This window comes from Typopeltis vanoorti, chromosome 2 (assembly GCF_054136105.1).
Source record: "Typopeltis vanoorti isolate ZY-2024b chromosome 2, IOZ_Tvanoo_1.0, whole genome shotgun sequence".
NCBI lineage: Eukaryota > Metazoa > Arthropoda > Arachnida > Uropygi > Thelyphonidae > Typopeltis > Typopeltis vanoorti.
The window spans coordinates 178,130,266-178,153,000 of NC_143550.1; the positions used below are offsets into that span (position 1 = coordinate 178,130,266).

Consider the following 22,735-nt stretch of genomic DNA (forward strand, 5'->3'; position numbering starts at 1 on the left):
ATCTACTGGAATTAAAGAAAAACCAGAAAAAATAATGATCAATGCTGATAAAGGGAACGCCACAGTATTGCTTAACCAAAAGGGATTACACAGGTAAGCTGAAAGTTTGGTAGATCGGGCTACTTACCTCCCTATCGAGTACGATCCCACCAACTCTCAAATTGGAAAACTGCACAGGCTCCTTAAGGTCACGTCTTGGCCTGTGGAAGTCGCTAACAAATTAAAACCATTGAACTCCATACCCCCGCGTATTTATGGACCGACTCCCAAAAAATGCATAAGGAAAATGTGCCATTGCGTCCCATAGTGGATGGCATTGATTCCCCACATACAAACTAGCTAAACATTTGGCCAAAGCTCTCAACACACCTTCACACAAAAAAAACTCAGCCCACTTCAAAGCCAGCATAGAAAACCTTACACTCAAACACACTGACATAATGGTCAGTTTTGATGTCTCCTCCTTCACAAATGTCACCCTCAAAGAATCCTTAGAGCTAATCCAAGCTAAATTTCCTCCCGATATCACAGCCCTTTTTCAGTTCACAATGAACTCAGGCTATTTTGTTTGTCAAAGAAAATTCTACAAGCAAATAGAGGAGACAGCCATGGGTTCTTCACTCCCCACCCTTTGCCAACTTTTACATGGAGACTTTTGAAGAGGAAGCTTCAAACTCTGCCCCACAAAAGCCAACCTTTTGGCTTCGCTATGTTGATGATGTGTTCGCTATTTTGCCACATGGCTCCGATGCACTCCTCTCCTTCCTAACACAAACAACCAACACCCCAGAATCAAATTCACCCTGGAAGAGGAAAAAACAGCTGCCTTCCTTTCTTAGACACACTAGTCACCCTCCAGCCTGATGGAACCTTGGTTTTCTCAGTCTATAGAAAACCCACCCATACAGGCGGATACATTCACCAACAATCCCACCACTCCTCGCAACAATATGGAGTCATTAAGACACTACACAACAGGGCTAAAAACTTTTGTTCAAATGACAATGCCCTAACCACAGAATTAAACCAAACCACATTCAACACTTTCTCAGCCAATGGCTACCCCCCAAAAAAATATTGAAACCAGTAAACCACAACCCCCTCCCCCTCACAACAAGGATTACTCTAAATCAATCACCATACCCTATATCCGAGGCACCTCGGAAAAAAAAATCACAAAAATCCTAAGAAACATGACAACTTCTTGTTACAGATCATAAAAAATTGGCATTATCCGCTCTACCATTTACCAACCTTCCCCCCCCCCCAGACCTACCTGGTGTATACCAGGTCCCTTTCAGCTATAAGCTGTCCTACTTTGACCAAACAGGCAGGACAGCCAATATCAGAACACAAGGACTACATCCGGTTTCACCAATACAGCCACTCTGGTTTTGCTGACAATGCGTTGGATACCTGCCATAGAATACGGTGGAAGAAAGCCACGATAATGCACCGTAGTAAATACAAATATGAGAGGCTTTTCATGGAATCAGCATCAGCCCTAAGAAACAATCCAAACCTCAAATTTGGCTGCATGAGATTGCCCCAAATTTGGCAAGCCTACATCAGAAGACCTCAAACCCAATCGCCCAAGAATACCAACATTGCCCGCTAGGGGAACCATCAGGACTTTAGGAGAAATAAACTTCCTGCTTCTTCATTTACAGTTTGTTGTGCCTGCGTGGACGTGTCTTGTTCTTAAGTTTCTTGAAATATTGAAGTATATTTCAATTTATTTTAATGCATATCCTAGTTCACGTAATTTCCTTAAATTACTTAGTAAAACATGCATAACCGTCTAAGCCTTTCCACGAGAAAAAGAACGAAAGAATAAGAAATGTGGATCCCAGGAATAGTTTAGGATTAAACAGTGGGAAAGAAATAATTTTTGCTTGAACAGCTGATGAGAATGAGTTTAGACAAAACTCCAAGAAAAATGAGTCGGAACAACTTGAGAGGAAGAGAAAAAGACCACGAAAAGTGGAGATACCCGATAAGGTCTAGAAAAGACTTAAGCTGGAATAGTGTTCATGAAGAAAGAATGTGGTAGGGTGATAGAAGGAAATGGAGATTTGATCCTCTTGACGTGAATGTTTGTTGGAACAGTCGTTATCTAAGAAAGTGACACAAAGAAGAGCGATGTGTTATTTTGCTTTGATTGTAAGTAATACGAATCAAAATGCTGTGAAAAATTAAGTCATTCTGTAGTACGTTTACTACTGGACTACATTTTTGAAAATCTGTGGAAAAAACTATATTGCTTTTAAGAATTAACCCTACATCTTCACTCACGACTGAACATGCCACAATTGCCATGTGTCACTTTTGTTTCAATTCAAAAGTTTGAATGTTAAATCATTGCAAAATTGCCTCCATGGTAGCAATAATGCATGAAAGACACGATATTAATGACCAACATTGATAGCCTATGAAATTTCATTCGCACTGAGGGGAGTAGGTTCATTTATGTTCAAGTGACTCACATTAGAAACAGCATTTATGCTTATTTAGAATTTCGATCGTACACGTTAGAGAACCGGATCGGTTTAACATAGCCCAGAAAGAAAATTAAGAGTTTATGCTTTCATCCTGCTTAGATCAAGTTAACACACAAAACTATTTGCTCAAATGACAACTTTTTCTGAAAAATAGAAAAAGTAACTTTAATCGTAACTCCGCACATGAAATAAGCAATTTATCACCCCAAAGCGACAGTAGTTTTATATTAAGGAGTATCTAAAAAATAAGCTATTAGATATACCACGTATTAAACCAATATTAAAATAACTTTTGTTATCCAAAAGGGGAGATACGCGTCTGTACGGAGGATGATCTCTAACGAAATGGAACTAACGGTTTTTATGAACCAATATTTCAGTGGATTAGTAAACCATGTGATCGACACCCAACATGCAGTATGATGAGGAAATAATTCCTCTAAAAAACACTGCTTGAAGCGAGATTGTCTACGCTATACATGAAACTAACCTAATTAGTAGACGTAAAAAACAAAATTTCAAGTCTAGGACTGTTCTGCGTTTAAATGAATAAAAAGCTGCCCCTTTCTCCAGATAGGAGAAAATTGAATGCCTTTGCTTTATATTTTATGTTCCAATAAAAGAAAAAATGGCCATACAATCAGTCATTTGTTAAAAAGGAACTTTAGAGTCCTCTACTATCTCACCCTAGAGCAGTCAGCCATGGTGACATCCATTAAGATATAACGCCTCCCATTATATCTTACTATGGAAGAGAAAATTTAAGAGTTTCTAGACATTAGTCTAGTGTCATTGGAATCCACACACCTAGGACAATAATTATCGTCCCATCGCTCTGCCCCGCTGTCGTAATGTCTTGGAAATAATAAACGCAAGGCTTCTCTAGTGCTTAGCAACAAACTGCTCTCCACACAATGTTGCTTTCGTAGACACCGCTCAACCTTGGTCCATTTAGAAACATTCAGATACTTTTCTGAAACGAGAAAATGTGGTTTCAGTGTTCAACATGCAAAGAACTTGTGAAACAGCCTGGAGATATGGCATATTGAAAGACCTATTTAATATTGGTCTGATGGGGTACCTTCAGGAAAAAACAGGAAGGTATCCCATCGTTCAAGTCCGAGTGAGTAGCACCTTATGACCATATCAGGAAAAGGGAATTCCTCAAGACTATCTTAAGTGTTACCCTCTTCGCTATTAAAGTGAAGAATTACTGAACAGGTTCCTTTTCAATCCTGAAACGTGCGAGTCATTTAAAGAAAACTTCAACAAGCAATTGATCGTATGTTTTTTTTGGCTCTATCATGGGTTCATATTATCTGCTGGGGAAAAACTCTACACTTCTGCAGAAAACGCACTCTCCATTCAGATTCTGATTTAAGAATGGGCCCAGCTAGTATATTCGTAGTTCCAAAAGACTACGTTTCTGGACTAGCCTTCTCTTCATCAGGAGGTCCTGTATCAGACGCCAGACTGACGTCCGTCTTCGGTATGCGCGTTGGAGGCTATGGAAGGTATTGGGTCATGGGATATGGGTCCACACTCTTATCGAATAAAGCAGCCTTCCTGCTTTGTTCGATATCCTCACTGAAACCTCAGTTTCTCAACAGAAGTCTCCAAACCTCATCTACCTTTTATTGTAGAATCCAGACAGTAGTTCACCGATTTCTTGCCCATCTATACTGATGGTTCAATATCATCTGTTGGCTGTGCTCCCTTGTACCTCTGTTTACCTACCAACACCTAATGTACTGCTGTGACCCGTGTCCTGGTGCAGTATGACCTTTGCTCTCCTTGGGTCATAGAACCAAAAAATCAATGAAAATGCCCTTACTGACAGGCGAAACATTGGATTTTCACTCCGTGCTACGTTCAAATGATTTAGCAAATGCAGTATTTAATGCAGATTAAAAAAAAAAGTTTCCAACATGTTCCGAATCGTACACACAGAACTATTCCTCCATTGCAAGACCACATGGTATCAGGAAATTCCGTTTGAAGCAGAGCGTGTGCTGGCGCAGGAAAATAGCCAAAATAATTATATGAATATGTATAAAGCAAATGGCATGCTGTACATCTGATAATCTTATCAAATTTAATAGGAAGCAGTTCTTGCAGGTCTAAATGCATAATTAGATCTATGATATGCTGATTATAAGAATCAATGATTGCAAGAAGGAAATAGGGATCATCACTAGAAAAATCAGAAACGGGGAAAGATTGTTTTAAGTGAATGAAATTAGTTGTGGAGATCGATGTAAAGCTTCCTTTTAATTATACGCATTTTCATTCCGAAGTTCCTGATATTGAAAAACCAGTTTATTACGGAGTTATGAAGAATCTTTTTGAATAAAGAAGATGAAAAGGGAGGTTAAAATGAATAATTAGGTTTTAATTCTTTTGATTATTGATTTGAAGTAATTCCCTTACAAGCAGCCGCCAAAGGAATTGGTGCTGAGACCAGCTGTTCCATGTCACTTTCAGGTTTACATGTTGACCGCTTTCTCGCAGCTCATGTTTAACGAACTGCACTTACGTTGTAACTGGAATGTTGCATACTGATGGGTCGTCATATGTAAACTGTACATTTTCGAATAAAATAATTTTTCCTTAATGCGGCTTGTAGTGAAAGCAGTTGTTAAAATTTCACAAAGTAAAAAATAAGTTGTTCGTTACTGTGACCTACAAATTAAATTGATAACGTACTTTGGAATTCAATTTGTAATAACTTTTGCTAAGTTATTACAAACTGAATATTCGATATTCAATTTGTAATAATTTCGATAGGTGGATGAAAAGCATCCGCCTATCGAAACACGCATGCAATGAGTGGAGCAGAAACAGAATTAGAGACATCGAGTGGAAATTCTGCATGAACCAAAGCGATTCAAATGAAATACTTATAACGAATTGCTGTTCTGCCCTTGAATAGTGGTCTGTCAATGTTTAGTCTACACTCGAATTAATACATGGTTGCATTATTCATATCACTCCTGGAGTGATGCAAATAAAAACGTGTATTTAGTTGCAGAAATAATGTGCTTTGGCCCAGGAATTTGAAGTTGAAAATAGTTAAATGGATTCTTCATTTGATCTTGAGAGCTCAATGACCAGTTTTAAAATAGCCTACATCCACGTACATTTTTATTCAAACTTGAACAGGACCATCATTTTTGGACATTCCTAAAAAAGGTCCACGAAGAGCGTCTTATTCAGTATACAGAAAGCCTACCTGTACTGAAGATACCTCGAAGAATTCTTCAGGGTACTATTCGAACGCAAAAAAGGAATGAATACTGTCTAGCATCAAAAAGGAATAAAAACTACTTAAACCACATCTTAGTTCGATGGATACTGGTACAAGATGATCAAGAAAGCTTGCCATCCCTAACAGACAAAAAAACTACTTACATCCAACATTTAACGAACGATATTTCGCAAGAGAAAAAATCTCTTATAAAAGTGGCATGATACTGAAATTTAAGCTAACTTACGATATTCTCACATATTCCCAAACCCCCCTGAACAGCCACTTTAGAGGTGTATGAAATTTTATTTCATAAATAAAAAAAAAAAAACAGGACGATAGAGTAACATCTTCAAGATGTGTTAGAGAAAATACTGTTTTAAATTTACTAAAGTCAACAGTTGTGATGAATTTTGTGCAGAAATCCAACCTTGTACAAAAGCTTTACTGGTACTGCGACATGGAAGTAAAATCTGGGCAAAACGCAAAGTTCAAAAGTAGCTGAAACTTAAGGAAATAGCAAAATACCTTTTTGTTCATAAAAGAAAAAATGAACACATTAAATTAGGAACCGATATAAAAAATTTAGCGAGATGTTGGATGAACATTTTCAAAGAATGCAATTACAAATTCTTTTCTCATTCCCTTAAAGTTCCTTATAAGCCATCAAAGAGGACCAAGTCGCTTGTTGAAGAGAACTTCAAACCAGCCATAAGATACTTGAAACGCATGAAGTTCATTTGTGATGCTCGTAATTTAGAACGAGTTATTCCACTTTGCCTGGTGTGCAGTGGGGGTCAAACTTAAACACTTGCGTGTTAAATTTACTTTTAGGTTTAATGAGGTCCCACATTCAAAATGGGACCCATCATACTCGACAAAGCGATATATGAAAAGCAACTACTTATTTCATCTTGAAATAATGCACTCTTGTGGTAATGCTGTGTACAGGTAATGGTGTTTCTGGTCAGGACTTATTTTTGGCAAAAAAAGGTACTGCCTTACTTTATGCACTGCACTCTTGCTGATCAAAATAGTTTTGGCTGCACTCTTTCTATTCCTTTAACTCTGACACTCGTGATGTGTTACCGTTCAATGTTATAAGCAGATGTCTTTGTTTTGTAGAAACATTCAGGATTCATTTTTTATTTGATAGATGCTGTTTGATAGAGTACAGCGAGTATTTCTAGTTGAAACCTTTTCAGCAGTTACTAAGAACTGAGTTACATATCGTTTATTAGAAATATTTCTGAATGCAAATGATCTCACACAGGATTTCCTTTCTGGGGAAAAAAGGTTACCCGAAACTGTCTGCACTTTAATTTTTATTGCAAATTATCCACTATATTTGGGAGCAAGATGTAAATCAAATATTTGAATTACACTGAAGCTGTTATTTTCATCTGGCATCTCAGGAAATATGCAAGTGCTGTGAAATTGTCATTTTATAGTAATATTCGTGACATTTAACATTGCACATTTGAGGGTTTAGATATTTCGGAAAATTTCCGCAGTGTTAGGCGACAGATCTACTTTTCATACTCGTTACTGGACAGGCCTAGACGGCTATCTGCATCAAAACGTTTGAACAGTTCATAAATACTTGAGTATTTTCATAATACAGTTGATTAAAATCCTTTACAACCAGGATTCATTGCAAACCTAGTCAAGCATTTTTTTAATATGTTGTGCTCATTTCAGTACACGCTTATATTTTAAAGAGAATGGGCCATCTTAGTTTTTAAATTTGGGTGCTCACCATTGTTCGCTATTGGCTGCGTCTGTTATTTTCGAAGTAACAACCACATAATACCAAACATTTTCTAAATCTCGCCTTCAATTTTAATTGTTCTGGACTCGCTGATTTCTAGTATAAACGTTTTTCAACGACTGTAAAAAAGATTTGAGAAACAAGAATGCGAGTGTTATTTAATCCATTGTGCTTTGACAGCTATTTGAATAGCTAAGCTGTCCAAGGTTTTATACAAACAATAAGTAATGAATTCCATACATGGAATTTAACTTTTAATAAAAACACTCGATCAAAGGACGTGACGATTAATTACTTCATGCATCCAGATCGAAATGAGATAGAAGACAGCGAGATGCTGCACTGGACAAAGGATTACTGAACCATTCAGATGAATATGCAATCAGTATTAATAGTACGTATTATTATTCATATTACGAGATTGTAGGAAGGGAGAGCATGGATTTAAATCTTAGTGGAAACGCGACCGTTGGTGTTACTTCATGCACAAGATTTGAAGAGTAGTGAAAACTTCAAATATAAAGGAAATTTTTTAGTGATGGAAGTTTAGAGCAGAAATTTCTTTGGGCCAAACTATTTTTTTTTTTTTTTTTTTTTTAACAGGAAGTTTTTTTCGTCCCCATTGAAGTAAATAAGCGTTGTATTAATTACTTTTTCGTCCATATTGACTTACGTAGCAGAGACATGGACACTGCCAAAAGAGATGAATAGAATATAAGTAATGAAAATTTGTTTCGCAAAAAATGTTAGCAATAAACAATGAAATAAATGTTAAAGCTCGTTTAGGCCTAAATAGTAGGGAAATACTTGAACTTTCGCTTGAAGTGGTTTGAATATGTAATGAGAATTAGTTTAGTTCGTGTAGCAAGGAGAGTATTTACAATGAAATTTGAGAAGAAATCAGAAGAAAGGCCACGGAAAAGGCAGAAATACCAGATAAGTCTAGAAGAAACTTAAATTGGAATAGTGTTCGTTAAATAAAGAAAGAATTTGGGAGGAATAGAAGGAAATGGAGATTTGATCCTCTTGGCCTGATAATTCGTTGGAACAGTTGCTAAAGTAGTAACACTAAGTGTTATATTAGTTTGATTCAAAGTAATACGAATCAAAATGCTGTGAACATTTTAGCCATTCTGTAGTATTTTTTAGCACTGAACACTTGATTGTTTTAAATTCTTGAAATGTTGAGACATTTCGAATTCGCCTGTATGGTTGAAATAATGCATGGAAGTCAAGTCAGTTGCCAATATTGACAGACTGGAAGTTCATTTGGGTTCACAATTTCACTCAAATTAGAAATCAGCTTTTAAGCTTTAGAATTCTATAGGTTAGACTTGTTAAGAACTAGAATGGTTAGCAACTCGGAAAATTGCTGGGTTCATGTCTCCACCCTGCGTAAACACATGCCACGATAAAATTAACACACAGCTTGAACTATTTGCTCAAATGACAAATTACTCCCAGGAAAAAAAGACTGATAGCTGCAGTTCTAAAATGTTAATATAGGTCAAACAACAAGCAAGCCATTGGATGGCACAAACGGTAGTAGTATATATTTTAAGAGTAACTGGAAAAGAAAAAACATTAAAATAGCTGTCCTTGTTCGTTCTCGAAAAGAACGCCGAACCAAACACATCGACAGATCTGAAGCGAAACAGTACACTTAACCAATAGTGGACAAAGTGAATCTGTGCTCTACGTCCCACATACAGCAGTATGGGGTTTCCTTAAAAAAATTGCACGTTCCAAGTGAGACTGCAATCAATACTTGCAAGAATTCATTGTTCACATTCAACTTTTATTGAAAATGCCTTCGAGTTACTGGAAGCATTGGATTAGTTTTTTTTTTATTTCCTTATTTTACTAGTGCAGGATCAGCTACAAATAAAATATTAATTACCTGGATGCATATAAAATGCAAATTACGGATTCTGTAAACCTGTTACTGAATAAATAAAGTTTAAGCACTTCACGAAGATCAAAGTTTCGAAAAAAACAGATCTTTGCAATTAGCAGAATATATAAACAATGCTTGCAAAAAAAGGGAAGGGAACATCTTTAAAGTGATAAGCAGAAAAGCGAATAGATTGTCTCATAAATGAAATCATTGAAGCAAAATTTGCGTTTCATTAAAGCAATGGTAAGGCACATCAGGCAAGTTCGGCGATACATTCTTAAGAGGTTCAATAATCATTATTGAAAACTGCCAACTAAACGGTTCAATCCTGGATTTCCTGATATTGAAGTATCAGCATTCTTCATTATCGGGAACTAATGAAACTAACCTCAATATAAATTTCGATCAGTTGCTTAAAGTTAGCTACCAGATTAGAGTGAATGAAAAAGATGGCTGTTCAAAGTAACATTCGCAGTTTAATTTGGATATTCTCAGTTCACGTTTTATCAGCTACACGTGTGCTGTATTTAGGGAGACAACTGCATACACTCAACATCGTATTTTTTTTTCGCCTAAGGTAATCCATTAATCCTCGACATGTTTCCAACTTTGCGTTTTGTACTGAAAATTGCAATGATTTTAAAGTAAAAATGTAAACAATTAGTGTACACTAGAAATTAAATTTAATTCAGTTTGAAGTGTTAAATTGATAAAGCAATATATGAACAGCAGCTATCTAAATTAGGCATGCATGCTATAGCGAGCAGAAAAAAATTTGCCAGAAGGCATTGAATGAGAATTCTAAACTGAATGAGTGTTGAGCCAAACGAAATTCGTTTAGAATTGTACCGATGGTGTAACTTCAATGGTGGCGTGTCTGGTCATACTTTAGTATGCATAATACTATGCTGTATTATTAATACATCCCTCTTAGTTTGATCCGAATAAAAACCGAATTGGTTTTAGCAATATCGGCGTGCTAAAACCCCAGATTACTGTTTCTGGTTTCAAGATAAATCAGGCTATCATGGACACTAAATATGAATTCCCATTAGCACATGGTCGGGAGATTTGCTTCATAGCATATTTTATTAATACAGAAAAATATCATAAAAGTTCTCACCAGGATCATTCCAAACCTAGTCAAGCATGCTTCAATTTATTGTACTCATTCCCTATCTGGGAATGAAATTTCATAATTGTATGTATAATCTGGTGGGCTAACAAGATTGAGTTCTTGTATTGACTGTTGTCTTCACAGGTGCAATGAGGGAATACCAAATATTTCGACATTTTTGATATTCAGGTATTTTCTTTTATTCGTTTATGGGGAAAAAATAATTGTGTAAAGCAAGTTACATTTATCACATTCGACAGAATGAAAGCTGTGAACATTTAAAGCTATCGAGTGTTAAAATAGCTCATCTTATGCAATAGGATATTTTAATACTCCCATTTTATACAGGCTTGGTGATCCAAATAAGTTTTAGTTGCTACTATTGATGCGTTTTGGATGTTAGAGACTTCATTTAGATGTGATCTGCTTTTAAGATCATGGTTCTTTGTATTAGTGAAATATTCGAGATTCATTTCTCATTAAAGAATCGACTGCTGCAATTAAAAGCGTATAGCGAGTGTTTCTATTGACTAATTTCATATCATCCTTAAGATGTATTGTAAGCTTTATGGCAATTCTATATTGCATAATTGTGCAAGTAAATTAAGTTTCATAACCCTAGAAATGACTTTAGTGAGATCGAATATCCGTGTTATCTCGAATTGATTTTTATTTTGGCTAAAAGTCATTCTTCCATCAAATAAATATTGATGGAAGAATGATTTCGATCAATATTTATCCGAGTTTATCTTACAGATGCCGTCTGTCCATGCTCTATCTTGGAGAGAAATCCTCATTAATCACGCTTGAAGAAACAAAACACTGTGGACTATTCACTTTGTGTTGCAAAATAGTTTCAGAAATCGAATTTCGTACTTCAAAAGCAAGCAATACACAAAAAATCACAATGTTAACTCGACATTTTCAAATGCTCGAAAACAAGATAGACCTATAGTAAGAGACTGAAAGTTCACCTGAATCAGTGGAAGAAGTGCATTTATGGTCAAAGTAATGACACGCTGAATTGAAAAATTAACGCCTACGTTTATTTACTCACTTAAAGGATCTACAATGACCGACTTGAGAATCCACACGCTAATATTTGAATATTAGTAAAGGCCTCTATCGTGAGTACAGTAAAGTCATTAACAATCACCTACAACTATTTACTCAAATGGCAATAAATTCTATGCTTAAATCCAACCTGGTAGAAAGACTCGATTAAAAGTTAATAGGCTTCACCATTAGTGCGAAATAGAAGGAAAATATGGACAAAAGCAGACATTAACGGGAGGCGAAACTTTAGAAAACAGCAAAATATACTTATCTGATCATAAAGAAAATGAGCATTAAGTTAGAAACCCAATAACAGAAAAAACTTCATGTAAAAATAATGCAAATGGAAGAACCTAAGAGTTCTCTTATAAACCATTAAAGAAAGGACGAAAAATCTCTTATTGAAGACTTACCCATGGCGAACAGGACGATGTCCCCACGATGAGCGACTCCATGGAGGTCGGATGTTAAAAATAGACCCAAACACTTAAGCGTATGTTCTTTTGTAATGCTCGTAATTTTGAGCGAATTATTCCACTTCGCATATCGTGGAGCAAGAGGATATGAGTCAATTTCAGAAATGCTTAACTGCGTGTGCTAATAAGCATACTTACATGTTTAAAAAGTTCCATATTTGAAATTGGACCCACGACAATACTCGACAAAGCGATACATGAAGAGCAACTGCTTAATGCATTCAGAACACAAACCGCGTGGAAACAAAGCTTGAGCGAATTAAGATTCATAATGGAAATGGACAATGCTGTATACCAGAAATATTTTCGTATTCCCGGTGAAATGCTTTCCCCCCTATAAGCATTTACTACGTTGTGTTAGTTTATACATCACTTCGTTGACCAAAATAAGTTTCGGCTGCAGCCACATGAAAGGTTGAATTGATAGGTCAAATAACACCGATTTCATGGAAGTGTATTCTCAGAGTTCATTTGATATCAGTTGTAGTTTATTGCAAACTTTGTTCATACACATTTGTGTATGCATATTTTTTCAGATGTAAAGTGCTGTGTACGTTTACTTGCAATGCTATGTATTGAAATAAGATAGATAAAGATGTCACCAAATTAAGAAATTTGGTATCGTGTGTAGACTAAAAATCAAATTTGAATTTATACTGCCATCTATTTACAATTGTGATAATTTGATAAAGCAATATATGAAGGGCATTACGTAATGTAGGTGTCTTTGTTGGTAAAACACGCTGTGTTACTAATCAGAAGCCTCGTTTTTAAGAAAAATATCCTGAAGTTCTTATTTGCATCCATCATCGAAAGAAATATGAAACTGCTGTGGAATTGTCATAGTATAGTAGTACTGGTTGCTTCTAAACTGCACATTAAGCTTCGGTATTTTTGCAAATCTAAAGTTTAGCTACTTAACAGATTATCCACTTTTCATACATTACTGGACCGCCCCACATGCATCAAAACGTTAAACAGTCGATCTATACTTGGCATTTTCTTAATATATATTTCAGTTTATGAAAATCGTCTGCAACCAAGGTTAGCTGCAAACCTACCCGTACATTTTTCTTTTATTGTACTCATTTTATTACACGTTTATAACTTAAAGGGAATGGGCCATCTTGCTTTGAAATTAAATTCGTTATTGGTTGCGTCTGTCTGCATTCTGAAAGTGCTAACCACATAACACCAACATTTCCCAACGCTGCTCTTTAGTTACTTTCATTTTACCTTCTGGACTAGATTTCGAGAGTAACATACCTTTATGAAGTACTATCTGTGTTAAAAAGATGGGTATGAAGCCGTTTAAAACTTGGTTTAAGAATGAAAATATTTCAGTTATTTAAAACAAGGTGCTTTGAATGAAAGTTGAATACAAAAAAATTTATCGCTGCTCATTGTTGATGAGTATGAATAATATTCTAGGTACACGATAACCAAAAACAGTTATTTGCCGATACGATTTGGACACATTCAAAACTAAAGAAACTGGACAAATAGAATAGTGCGACAAAAACTGGAGTACGTATTAATAGTATCAAGAGTGAGAACAATTTCAAATCTCTACTTCATGCAAGATTTGAAGAGTGAAACTTCAAATTTAAAGAAAAATATTTGTAGTGATGGAAGTTTAGACCAGGAAATGATTTCACCGAGCCAAGTTATTTTTAACAGGAAGTTACTTTGATGTAGTGAAGTCTCACTGAAGTCTGAGCATTGGATTAATAGTTACTCTATTTTCTCTTATGCAGAGATGGGAAACTGCGAAAAGACATGAATAGAATAACAAGCAATCGAAATAGTTAATTACCAATAACAATGAAAGAATTAGAAATGCAGATACTAGGAATAGTTAAGGACTAAGTAGTGTCGAGGATATGCTTTAACTCTCGCTTGAAGCGGTTTGGTCATCTAATGAGAATTTGAGGCAAAGAAAAAGACCACGGAAAAGGTGGAGATACCAGATAAGGTCTAGATAAAACCTAAATTTTGATCCTCCTGACCTGACAGTTTGTTGGAACTGTTGTTGCTAAAGAAGCAACACATTAAAATGTTATCTTAGTTTGATTGCAAGTAATATGAATCAAAACCGAAACAATTAAGAATATTTTTTTCTACTAACATTTCGAAATCTTCAAATGGAAATGGGCTATATGGTTGAAATAGATGAAAGTCAAATCGGCGACTAATTGATAATCTATGCAAGTTTATTTGCGTTCAAAGTGACTCAAATTAGAAAACTATTTCCGCTTATTTAGAATTCTGTTGGTTATACATGTTAAACAACTATAATGGTCGGTTCGTGCTTCCACATTGGTTATGGCACAATAACACGCCTAGAACTATTTGCTCAAATAGCAAATTGTTCTTTTTCAGAACTAGAAAAAGAAATCCGATTTCAGTGATAATCCTAAAAATAGTAGAACTGCTCACTTTATGATTGACAAAGTAATTTAGACATTAGATCGATCTAAAAACTGGTTTGTACTGCAAGAGTAGCGCCAATTAGATACCTATAAGACGATATTAAAATATATTTCCTTGTTTGTTCCCGAAATGGAAGCTACGCGATATGTACACCGCCACATCTGCAGCGAAATGAATAAACGGTACACCAATGAACCAATTTAAAATTGAGCAAAATCTAACATTTCACGCAAATCAGAGTACAAAAGTAGACATGTTATGCAGTAAGGAGAGTATCAGTACAAGTGTCGTTAGCAGAAAATAGGGCAGGTTTTTCTCATGTTAAATGAATTACGTTACAGAAATCACTGCGAAGTATGACAGTTTCCAAAGAAACACGAAAATACCCAAGTTCAAGATGATCAAAAAGTAAAAGTGCGTATTAACCACACTTGACTTTCTGAAATTTAAATATTGATCAATTACAGTATTCTTTGTACAAAAAGATTAAAAGTGATCTTTAAATTGATTTTTTTTTTTTTTTTTTGATGTTGCGATTTGAACTGACACTCCCTCGGTTGCACAAAATTACCATCTATTGAAAGTGAGTGAAGAAATAAGTCGAAACCAGTTCAGAGTAGTTAGCCAATGTGCAAGATTATCTCTTTACTCTCACTTCGCATTTAATTATATCAGTTTATACATGAATGCTGTCTGGATATTATTGCATACGGTCAAGTTCTTATGCAAATTGTGCATATTCGCCGCACGAAATCTATTTGTGCACCTCTTTCCTTCCAATGGTTTATTTGGAATGACGGAGAATTTTAACAAAAAAAATTAAGTTACATGTAGTGTAACCCAAATGTTAAATTTTAATTTACATTGTACATCTTGGAATTCGGTCTGTGATAATACGACAAAGCAATATATGAAAAGCAGATACCTAAATAAGCAAGTATGCAACGACGAGCATGAATCAACTAGAAAGCCTCAAGTGGGAATTTATTAACTATAGTCTTGAGCCAAAGATGAAAAACTGGACATAGCAGTGCATTTCTATTAAACTATGCAGTGCTGTATTATTTATACACCAGCGATCTAAAATAAAAACCCTGATTTGGTTAGAGCAATATTAGTGCGCTTTGGACAAGTTTCTGGTTTCAAGATATGGGTGTCCCTTGTCGAATTCATGGGTGAACATACACCCAGATTTGCAGATGTTTTTAAATAGATCAATTCAATAAAAAAAGGTTCGTCACTAGGATTGATTGTAAACTAGTCAAACATTCATTTATTATATACATTATAGTTTTAAATGCGAGTAATCCGTAACCAAACCCCATCCATCCACTGAGGGCCAAAGATAGTTTGGAAGGCTACGATTGAAAATCTTAGGGCTAAAATGACTTCGTTTAATCCCGTCGGAGAATAAATGAATTAGTGCAAGTGAAAAAGTAGACAAGTTATTTATTTGGTCTTTTTTTTTTATTTTTTTATATAGGTGAATAATTCAAGCAGTCGAATATTATCAACCGCGCGAATGCGGTCTAAAACAGGTGTCCGTGAAATTATTCATACTTTGTAAGCAAAAAGGTCCTTCAACTGACATTCACCGTGAACTGGTTGCCATGTATGGAAAAAAGGTGATGCCAAAGAAACAGGCGATTTTGGTGAAATGAATTTAAAGTGGGCAGACCTTCATCGAGCAAGACAGAAAACATTTCGCACATTGGTCTTGAAGACCAACGGTGGAACTGCGTGAAATTTCACAAGTGGTGAACTTAAATTCACTGTTTATAAAATTGTTCCCGATGCCTTCGCTTTCGAAAAGTGCACTCCAGCCGAGTACCGACAATTGTCATAAAAGACAATGCAACACATCGGGATGTATCTGGAATACAACAACAAAAGCAAGCATTTTCTCGCTCATGTAGTCAGGAGACAGCTCCAGTTCACTTTATCCCAGGGAGCAAACAGGACTCCATGACCTAAAAACACTTGTGCAAAAAAAATTCAGGACTGTTCCCACTGTCCGAAAAGTCATGGCCACAGTGTTCTGGAATCTTTAAGGTGTTCTGCTGGTGGACTTCTTAGCGCAGGGAGGAACAGTCACTGCAGAGTTTTATTGTGCAACGTTTGAGAAACTGAAAGCCAACATTCAACCAGGACTTGACAATCGGCGTGATTTTGGTGCACGACCACGCTACTCGACACATCACTCATGAGAGGTTGTGCTATAATCGTGTGCTATAATTAGCAAATTAACACGTCCTCTCGATAGCACAGACTTAGTGCCTTTAGACTTCCATTTGGTCCACACAAGAAGCCTTTCCGGAGAACATTTCACTACGCATGAAGTTCATCAGGTAGCACGATGTTGGTTACTGGATGTGGGCATAGACTTCAGTACCGGTGTTGATAAAGTGATGAACTACTGTTGGGGAAATAGCATCAATAAATTTGAAGACTGGATACGTAGTGCAAGTTAACTTATTTCTTGGTTTATAATTTCTATTATTAAACATCCTCTAGACCAAAGTCACCTCACTTTTCGGAAACTAAGGAATCTACGTAAGTGGGACGGCAGAAGAACTTTATGAAGACAGTCAAACGTTTCCTAAATTAATAGCAAAATGAATCAATGCTTCAACTCAGAAAAACGTAACGGCAGTATAGAAATTTCTACGATGCACCAATCAATGATCACACGATGAAAGTTCTTGAAATTTGCTGTTTTGTTTAAAGCAAAGTTGAAATTATGATGGCAATGAAGGACTACGGTTATTTTTAATTTATGAGTGACATTTTACAATAAAAGATGTATACGATTAAAAACGGGTTTTGAGTGTAATTTATACTAGATGAAAATCTTTGGAGAAGTGAAAAGAAAGGACTTCAATGGGCCCTATGGGAACCGTATCGGATATTAAGCTGATAAGAACAGATCAGACTAGTACCGATCACTTTGGTGAATGTATTTACCCATCATTTCTATTCAAGAGCTGAAAAGCTCTTATGAAATGTAGGTAAACTTTGAGAGAGGATTCTAAGAATCCATTATCCTAACTTTTAGACTGTACCTGCATTTCGTGGAGTGGTAAGAGGCCACAACCACGAGGTTGCAGTAAAACCTCGTGATAAGAGTATAACCTAAAAATATAAGTATCATTATGAAAACTTTAGCAAATAACAGTCTCTGTATGTCACTTCATTGACTGTCCCTGCTATTAAGAAGCAAATTAATCCTATTGTCTGGAGGAGCGTGCATTTGCAGCCACTTCAGAGAACAGGGGCAGAGAAAATAAAATTAGAACAGATACTACACTTTGATCTTAGCCAAAAGGCCGAGAAGCGATGGCGGCCATCGGTCGGAAAAAAGGGGGTCGTCGCCAGGGATGACTGCACGTTTGAAGTGTGGTCTGCTTCTGTCAGAAACACTAGGCCTCACCTCCAGAAGACGGTGCTTTTGTTGCTTTGATCAGTAGAGGAAGTGGGCTTGACACGGGTGGTAAAGTTCCATCTGGTTGGAAGCAGGTGGCTTCTTTCGTTGCTCTGATCTGTAGAGGTGATGCAAGTGAAGCTCTTCTCATTAGAAGGCTGGCTTCTAGAAGCCATTCGTTCAGGAACAGATACACTATATCTATAGCAAAACAACTTTGCAGACACCAATTCAACCCTCATGACACTCTCCCCACCACCCAATCGTTTTCCCGTCCAGTAGAGGAAGCGGGCTCGACCCGGAGAGGAATATAAGAGTATACGTCAGTAATGGAGTATATAATATGATCCATTCAAAACAGTTTGCTTATTCTTAAGCACACACTTGTAAGACTAATCCGTAACTTGTGATAAGATTTGCTCATTTACGATATTACACTGAAAATCTAACAATTTGTTCAAAATGTGAGGTCCAGCAAATTTGATCATGTGCAAAAAAAGAACCAAATCATTTAATGCCCTTGAATGTAGCGACTTATTAACTGATTAAAGAGCACACCACCACAGAAATACCGGGAGGAAAATGCCATCAGGATTATCATCATAGCGTCCTCCAGAACTAAAGTCCTAGATCAAATGTTTATTCGATTTGTGCGACTGAATACAAAACACCCAGTTTAGCTTGAAACTATTAGTGGACACGAGAAATGATTGATAGCATGCATGATTAAGTGGAAGTCTCCCTAAAGTTATTGGTTGGATAAATCTGATCAGTTGCCATTTTTACTTGGATTCAAAATATTTGCTATCTTTAATTTACCGACTTGTCTTAATGTTGCGTTGAAATTGCACAACTGTTCTTCCCGATTTTTGAAGAAAAACCTTTACGAATTTCACGCAGCTTCATTATAATTTTATTTCCAATGGAAAATACTCGTTGGGCAATTCCTTTTATCGATTTGGTGTTGAGAGATCCATCAAAAACCAAGATAGGCTACATCCACGTATATACTTCAAACTTTAAAATAAGGACCACTAATTCTAAAAGTTGTAGAGGTCTCCGAAGAAAAATTATTCGATGTATAGTACAGCAATCATGCACCTCTTAAATATACACTGCTTGGAAAGAAGTCAACAGATACCCCATGGGCAAAACCGTGCTTTGTAACGAGTTGCATGTTTTTGGCCGGTACAAATTGGAATACGATTAAAAGTCAGTGAAACTTGGCTGCGAGAAGGGAACTGACCAAGTTTGAAAGGCGTTTTGATAGGATGCATGCTGTAGGTCTATCTGTTCGGCAAATTGAGACATTAAGTCAGTGATACCTTCGTGAGAAGCAAGCAGAGGGAGTCAACTGCAAGCGAAACTCGTATTGGACGACCCACCAGACTAACGAATGTGACCGTAGGATGAGCAAAGGATGTGTAAATAAACAGATCCAAACCTATAATGCTGTCTTGGATGGGTATAAACCTAACCATGTTTTAAAAAATGATAAACTAATAAATAACGATTAGCAACAATTGCATACATAGCTACTTTAAAAAGCAGCTCTTATCGGTAACGACAGATTATCTAGGCTTATTAAAGTGCTTGGAAGATATTAAATAAGATGTAATCGGAATATGACAGACGTCAAAAGGATCTTGAGATAATAAATGGAAAGCAAGATTAAAGCAAACACGGTGTTGGTTTTTTGATCAAAAAAATTCATGATCTACCAAATGAAACTCCTTAGGATGCAAGATTACTTTACACGGATGTGCAGTACATCAAAACCGAAAAATGGAGTTACTTTCTCAACCCGTGTGTCACATTTGACATGTGGATCGGAAACATGATCATCTACCACACAGACTGCAAGACAATAAGGAAGATAAAAGAAACAAGTGTCGGACATAGGGGACGAGGTTTTAAATTTAAGATAGAAAGGACATATTGCACGGGTGAAAAGCGATAGATGGACAAAGAAGAATCACCCAGTGGTATCCATAGAACAACCTAGTAAAGATGGCTGGAGAATGTTGGCATCAGGAAGCCTTCAACAGAAAGATGGAGGCAAATACGAAGGACTAACCAAAAAAAAAAATGTTATAAAGGGAGAAAATTAATATAGAACAGAAAAGGAACTTAAAACTAATGAAATGCAATTGATGGAATACTAATAGAAATCTCTTGTCTAGAATTATATACGGAGTATAAGACAGGAGAAACTCCTAAAAGCTGAAATAATGGGGGGGGATCTAACAATGGTGATAAAACTGATGTGAAATTAGACCTATAACCTTCTCCTAGTCCTTCGTTTTTTTTTTTTTTTTTTTTTTATACAAAAAAAATTTATTTAGATGGACGAATATTAAAATTTCCAATAAAAAGAACAGACAGCTTTCACAGAACATCCTTCAACTTTAGATCATTTACAAGCATTAAAGTAATTGGCGTAAGAAAAGAATATAGTATACTAATTTCTTTGGCTTTCATATATTATGGAAAAGCCTCCGACTCAAGTATGTAAGATGCCTGAAGCTTTTAAACCATAGGAATAGACAATATTTATATTAACATTAATTCATGAAGTTTCACCAAGAATAAATTTAAACGGAAAATAAAAGTCGGAAAGGGACTCAATTCTTTGCTACAACCCTGAATATGCAATGAGAAAAATTAACTGGGAGGAAAGAGCTGAATATTGGCGCAGAATACTTGTCATCTACGATTCGCTGATATTCTACTAGCATCAAGAACTGGAACAGGTGAATTAAATTAAGTTTGGAGAGAGGCCTGCAAATATAGATCTAGTGAAAATATCCCAGAACGAAAACAGGATAAATCAAAAAGGCAGATTGAAACAGTTCAAAGATTTGGGATAAATTATAAGCAACTATCAACCTGAAACTTCAGCTGGAACAGGACGAAAAAATGTAACCCTAATAGAAAGATATTTAAAAGAAATTTACGAACTGCCTAAAAAGAAAGATCAACCAGTGTGTACTCCCAACAATGACCTCTAGCAGTGAAACCAGGAGCGACTAAAAATACCTAGAGAAACTAAAAAACATTCAGGTCTTTTTGGGAATAAGCCGATTAGATACTTGGATGAGAAAGTAAAAAAAAAGGTAATGGACATTCATTCGTGATAAATGAACAAATTGTTCTTGGTAGGACATGAGAATGCGAGATGGACAAACCGAGTTGATACCAAGAAATGATCATCGCAAACCAGGTAGACAAGTGGTAAGATAGGGTTGAGATAATGATGCTGAACATTTAGAGCGGAGAAATACAAGATTAGAGCGGTCAAAATCGAAGCATTCGTCCAGCAATAGACAGAAGCTGTGGATCAGTAGGATTTATTAACAAACCCAGTCAAGCATTCATTATTCACGCGCTCAGTTTTGAATGCAACTGATACCATAGCTGGAATTACACTTTATAATTAAGGTACATGGTGAATTTTTTTATAATCATGTGTACGGACAAGATTTATTGGTTGCATATATTCTCTGTAAAATATAATATTACGACATTCTAAAAAAAATCTTTATCTTCCTTATTGCTTGATGCAGTGATACTCTAGAGAAAAATCCTCTGGAGTTATTTAGGCACATTTAATTGCGACGTATTTATTTTCGGCATACGGCAAATATTACATCTTGACTTGCCATTTTCAGAAAAAATGGAACTGGTTTGAATGCTATAAAGCAGTTTCAAAATTTTTGGGAATCAATTATCAGATTGAAGAATGCAGTGTTGTCAAAGCCTCTAAAACTAATTCATGCGAATATTAAATCCCAACAAGATATCTCAGTTATCTTGTGGAAGAATACTTCGACATTCTTATGCCTTGTAAACTGCCTATGTGGAATCAGATTTGGGAGATAGAGCAACGAAGGATAAAATTTATTAAGTGTCTACTTAATATAGTCATGAGGACAAGTATTAGCAAGATGATGGGGAGCCAATTCAACTTTTAGTAAATGGCCAATATGCTGTGCCTTAAACAGTGGCGTTTCCGGTCAGCATGCTTATTTTCGACAAAAACGACTTGCCGATTCTGCATTGCTTTAGACACCGTACTCGTTTTGGCTGCAATCATTTCTTTCCTGTTCCGTTAATACTCTTTGGATATTTCTTGAAGATTCGATCCCTCCTCCAAAATAGTTCCTTTCTTCGCATCGTAGAAAGGTTTTAGATTCATTTCCGAGTGGAAATACTTGATATGAAACTAAATTGCATAAAGCAGCTGTTTGTAGCGCAGCTTAATTTCATAACTTGTTCGTGAGATCCGTTATCAACCGTGTAGCAATTCAATTCGTACTCAATTTTGAATGCAAAAAGAATTGCATATTCACTGAACATTGCAATTAGTTATGCGAATCTGTTATCTCGAACTGTTTCTTCTTTTAGTTAACATTGTCTTGCCAATCAGACAAGTTTTATTTAAGACTATTTTATTGTCTAGTTTAACTTGCAAATGATCTTTCCTACTGTATCTTGAAAAGCACGATATTCTGACGAAGTTTGAAGAAAAAAAATCAACTAACGCCTATGTTGTTCCTGTAAGGGAGTAGGCGGGGCCGTTTACCCTATCTAACTTTTGGAGACTGAGTGGGCAGTTCAATCTCCACTGGTAGCCAATCAGAGAGATAGCTGGCCCAAGGCTATTACTGATTAACCGATATGCAGTGAAGGCGGCGGCAAGCTAGTGCCGCCATCTCGTGGTCTCTAACCCTAACACAATATTTTTAATGTCTGAAAATAGTGTGGGCTCTATGGTCGATTTTCTCGAGTTTACGGGATGAAAAACCCGCTAGCG

The 22,735-nt window shown here is 36.2% G+C and overlaps 1 protein-coding gene and 1 pseudogene across 1 annotated transcript in view; both read right to left on the reverse strand.

Annotated features, from left to right (window-relative positions):
• LOC150109692 (uncharacterized) overlaps positions 1 to 22,735 on the reverse strand; it is a 169,034-nt gene that overhangs the window by 113,111 nt on the left and 33,188 nt on the right. The window lies entirely within an intron of this gene.
• LOC150109693 (U2 spliceosomal RNA) lies at positions 17,621 to 17,836 on the reverse strand (annotated as a pseudogene).